At 39.9% G+C, this 5,000-nt stretch overlaps 4 non-coding genes across 4 annotated transcripts; all 4 read left to right on the top strand.

Annotated features, from left to right (window-relative positions):
• The first annotated feature begins 450 nt into the window (after positions 1 to 450).
• TRNAR-CCU (transfer RNA arginine (anticodon CCU)) lies at positions 451 to 523 on the top strand. The gene has a single exon. It is a non-coding gene; the product is annotated as a tRNA-Arg (tRNA).
• Positions 524 to 1,170: 647 nt separating this feature from the next.
• On the top strand, positions 1,171 to 1,243 carry TRNAR-UCG (transfer RNA arginine (anticodon UCG)). The gene has a single exon. It is a non-coding gene; the product is annotated as a tRNA-Arg (tRNA).
• A 1,515-nt stretch (positions 1,244 to 2,758) lies between these two features.
• On the top strand, positions 2,759 to 2,831 carry TRNAR-UCG (transfer RNA arginine (anticodon UCG)). The gene has a single exon. It is a non-coding gene; the product is annotated as a tRNA-Arg (tRNA).
• A 1,515-nt stretch (positions 2,832 to 4,346) lies between these two features.
• On the top strand, positions 4,347 to 4,419 carry TRNAR-UCG (transfer RNA arginine (anticodon UCG)). Its single transcript has one exon. It is a non-coding gene; the product is annotated as a tRNA-Arg (tRNA).
• Positions 4,420 to 5,000: the final 581 nt, after the last annotated feature.

Genomic DNA, 5,000 nt, shown 5'->3' with positions numbered 1-5,000 from the left:
TTTTGCCTCCGAGTAAGAAAAGTACTACACAAAATGTATAAAGGATCGGCACATTGGCTGCCTTTGCTGATGCCCCCGTTGCCTAATTTGTAGTGCAATCGTTAAGTTGCAGAGTGTGGTTGAACTTGGTTAGGAGACTTAGTGCCTCTTTCCGTGTCCTACTGATGATAAGGATGGCTTGATACCATTTTCTAAGCCCAGTATATTGAGAAAAGAAGTAAGTGAAGAAGAAGTGTGGAGTCGAAAGTGGTTCTCCAATTTCTCTCCACTTGCTAAAATTGCAAAGTCTCCATTATAGCATAGAAGAGAGCGTTAAAGTCGGGGATGGAAGAGGATGAAAATGGGAAGTTTACTTATAGAGAGAAGTGAGAAATGCCCTGTGTGCACACACCGGTGTCTGACCATAGAATACATTTAAATAATGTCTCTAGAAAAGAACTATCCATGTGTGCCTCAGTGGCCTAATGGATAAGGCACTGGCCTCCTAAGCCAGGGATTGTGGGTTTGAGTCCCATCTGAGGTGATAACAAAAATCCTCCCTCTTTCTTTTCCAGAAAATTAGGTAGATTTATTACATGCTTCCTCTCAGAAGTTTATGAGGGATTAGGTACTTTGAAACTGTCACGTTTTACTTGTGTACACTTCACAGTCATGTTAGTCTTCTGAAACTGCAAAGTAGATTTTTAAATGCCTATTTTTGTGAGATGCATTTTCGACCGGCCAGAACATATTCCTTTGGAAAAAATGATATGAATTGGATTAGTGTGAATCTTGTTTCTAGAGGTGGTGACAGGCTTTCAACTACTTGAATAGGTCAAGCCAGGATTCATAAAACTTATACAACCTATGTGAGTGTGAAAAATTAGCATATGCAGGAAGGAGCAATTTGTACTACTTTCAAAACAGTTTCACTCCACGTCTGGAAACGTCCAGAGCTATGTAGAGCATACAAATGAGCTTTAAACTCATGAGGAAAGAGGTTTGTATGGAAAAAGGAAAACAAAAGCATATCGTACTCATAAAATTCTCAATATATAGATTCCAAAAAAGTGCTTCCAGCGAAAAGAGCTGAAAGAACACTATGGGATGTAAACCTGAATACCTTTCAATAATATGTTCTCCATCCATGCATACCACCTACATTATAAAAATCACCTCAGGTGGACGGATGACCGCGTGGCCTAATGGATAAGGCGTCTGACTTCGGATCAGAAGATTGAGGGTTCGAGTCCCTTCGTGGTTGTTTTTGGCCAATGGTCACACAATCTGCTTTACATTCAGAGTGGAAAAAGTATTTTCCAATACTCTTGTAGTCCTCACTTTCTCATTACTAATCATTAATAAAGTGGAGTACATACTGTAAACTCATTCCGGTTGCATCTTCAGTCTAACTACTTGTGCATTTTAGTGGCATTAAAAAGTGCTTCTATGCCGACGCACTGAATATGTAATAGGTTTGCAGAATTTTGACGTGACAGAATGGGTTTTTAGCTTAAGTGTGTGTAGAAGAACTGCAAGGTGTGTGCCTATGTGTGCATAGAGTGGAACATGTGTAAAATCTGTATGATTTGGGCAGTTAAAGTGCTGATTTTGCCTCCGAGTAAGAAAAGTACTACACAAAATGTATAAAGGATCGGCACATTGGCTGCCTTTGCTGATGCCCCCGTTGCCTAATTTGTAGTGCAATGGTTAAGTTGCAGAGTGTGGTTGAACTTGGTTAGGAGACTTAGTGCCTCTTTCCGTGTCCTACTGATGATAAGGATGGCTTGATACCATTTTCTAAGCCCAGTATATTGAGAAAAGAAGTAAGTGAAGAAGAAGTGTGGAGTCGAAAGTGGTTCTCCAGTTTCTCTCCACTTGCTAAAATTGCAAAGTCTCCATTATAGCATAGAAGAGAGCGTTAAAGTCGGGGATGGAAGAGGATGAAAATGGGAAGTTTACTTATAGAGAGAAGTGAGAAATGCCCTGTGTGCACACACCGGTGTCTGACCATAGAATACATTTAAATAATGCCTCTAGAAAAGAGCTATGCATGTGTGCCTCCGTGGCCTAATGGATAAGGCACTGGCCTCCTAAGCCAAGGATTGTGGGTTCAAGTCCCATCTGAGGTGATAACAAAAATCCTCCCTCTTTCTTTTCCAGAAAATTAGGTAGATTTATTACATGCTTCCTCTCAGAAGTTTATGAGGGATTAGGCACTTTGAAACGGTCCCATTTTACTTGTGTACACTTCACAGTCATGTTAGTGTTCTGAAACTGCAAAGTAGATTTTTAAATGCCTATTTTTGTGAGATGCATTTTCGACCGGCCAGAACATATTCCTTTGGAAAAAATGATACGAATTGGATTGGTGTGAATCTTGTTTCTAGAGGTGGTGACAGGCTTTCAGCTACTTGAATAGGTCAAGCCAGGATTCATAAAACTTATACAACCTATGTGAGTGTGAAAAATTAGCATATGCAGGAAGGAGCAATTTGTACTACTTTCAAAACAGTTTCACTCCACGTCTGGAAACGTCCAGAGCTATGTAGAGCATACAAATGAGCTTTAAACTCATGAGGAAAGAGGTTTGTATGGAAAAAGGAAAACAAAAGCATATCGTACTCATAAAATTCTCAATATATTGATTCCAAAAAAGTGCTTCCAGTGAAAAGAGCTGAAAGAACACTATGGGATGTAAACCTGAATACCTTTCAATAATATGTTCTCCATCCATGCATACCACCTACATGATAAAAATCATCTCAGCTGGACGGATGACCGCGTGGCCTAATGGATAAGGCGTCTGACTTCGGATCAGAAGATTGAGGGTTCGAGTCCCTTCGTGGTCGTTTTTGGCCAATGGTCACACAATCTGCTTTACATTCAGAGTGGAAAAAGTATTTTCCAATACTCTTGTAGTCCTCACTTTCTCATTACTAATCATTAATAAAGTGGAGTACATACTGTAAACTCATTCAGGTTGCATCTTCTGTCTAACTGCTTGTGCATTTTAGTGGCATTAAAAAGTGCTTCTATGCCGACGCACTGAATATGTAATAGGTTTGCAGAATTTTGACGTGACAGAATGGGTTTTTAGCTTAAGTGTGTGTAGAAGAACTGCAAGGTGTGTGCCTATGTGTGCATAGAGTGCTACATGTGTAAAATCTGTATGATTTGGGCAGTTAAAGTGCTGATTTTGCCTCCGAGTAAGAAAAGTACTACACAAAATGTATAAAGGATCGGCACATTGGCTGCCTTTGCTGATGCCCCCGTTGCCTAATTTGTAGTGCAATGGTTAAGTTGCAGAGTGTGGTTGAACTTGGTTAGGAGACTTAGTGCCTCTTTCCGTGTCCTACTGATGATAAGGATGGCTTGATACCATTTTCTAAGCCCAGTATATTGAGAAAAGAAGTAAGTGAAGAAGAAGTGTGGAGTCGAAAGTGGTTCTCCAATTTCTCTCCACTTGCTAAAATTGCAAAGTCTCCATTATAGCATAGAAGAGAGCGTTAAAGTCGGGGATGGAAGAGGATGAAAATGGGAAGTTTACTTATAGAGAGAAGTGAGAAATGCCCTGTGTGCACACACCGGTGTCTGACCATAGAATACATTTAAATAATGCCTCTAGAAAAGAGCTATGCATGTGTGTCTCAGTGGCCTAATGGATAAGGCACTGGCCTCCTAAGCCAAGGATTGTGGGTTTGAGTCCCATCTGAGGTGATAACAAAAATCCTCCCTCTTTCTTTTCCAGAAAATTAGGTAGATTTATTACATGCTTCCTCTCAGAAGTTTATGAGGGATTAGGTACTTTGAAACTGTCACGTTTTACTTGTGTACACTTCACAGTCATGTTAGTGTTCTGAAACTGCAAAGTAGATTTTTAAATGCCTATTTTTGTGAGATGCATTTTCGACCGGCCAGAACATATTCCTTTGGAAAAAATGATATGAATTGGATTGGTGTGAATCTTGTTTCTAGAGGTGGTGACAGGCTTTCAACTACTTGAATAGGTCAAGCCAGGATTCATAAAACTTATACAACCTATGTGAGTGTGAAAAATTAGCATATGCAGGAAGGAGCAATTTGTACTACTTTCAAAACAGTTTCACTCCACGTCTGGAAACGTCCAGAGCTATGTAGAGCATACAAATGAGCTTTAAACTCATGAGGAAAGAGGTTTGTATGGAAAAAGGAAAACAAAAGCATATCGTACTCATAAAATTCTCAATATATAGATTCCAAAAAAGTGCTTCCAGCGAAAAGAGCTGAAAGAACACTATGGGATGTAAACCTGAATACCTTTCAATAATATGTTCTCCATCCATGCATACCACCTACATGATAAAAATCACCTCAGGTGGACGGATGACCGCGTGGCCTAATGGATAAGGCGTCTGACTTCGGATCAGAAGATTGAGGGTTCGAGTCCCTTCGTGGTTGTTTTTGGCCAATGGTCACACAATCTGCTTTACATTCAGAGTGGAAAAAGTATTTTCCAATACTCTTGTAGTCCTCACTTTCTCATTACTAATCATTAATAAAGTGGAGTACATACTGTAAACTCATTCCGGTTGCATCTTCAGTCTAACTACTTGTGCATTTTAGTGGCATTAAAAAGTGCTTCTATGCCGACGCAATGAATATGTAATAGGTTTGCAGAATTTTGACGTGACAGAATGGGTTTTTAGCTTAAGTGTGTGTAGAAGAACTGCAAGGTGTGTGCCTATGTGTGCATAGAGTGGAACATGTGTAAAATCTGTATGATTTGGGCAGTTAAAGTGCTGATTTTGCCTCCGAGTAAGAAAAGTACTACACAAAATGTATAAAGGATCGGCACATTGGCTGCCTTTGCTGATGCCCCCGTTGCCTAATTTGTAGTGCAATGGTTAAGTTGCAGAGTGTGGTTGAACTTGGTTAGGAGACTTAGTGCCTCTTTCCGCGTCCTACTGATGATAAGGATGGCTTGATACCATTTTCTAAGCCCAGTATATTGAGAAAAGAAGTAAGTGAAGAAGAAGTGT

Source organism: Triturus cristatus, chromosome 4_1, assembly GCF_964204655.1.
Source record: "Triturus cristatus chromosome 4_1, aTriCri1.1, whole genome shotgun sequence".
Taxonomy (NCBI): Eukaryota; Metazoa; Chordata; class Amphibia; order Caudata; family Salamandridae; genus Triturus; species Triturus cristatus.
This window is presented reverse-complemented; position numbering and strand designations above follow the sequence as displayed.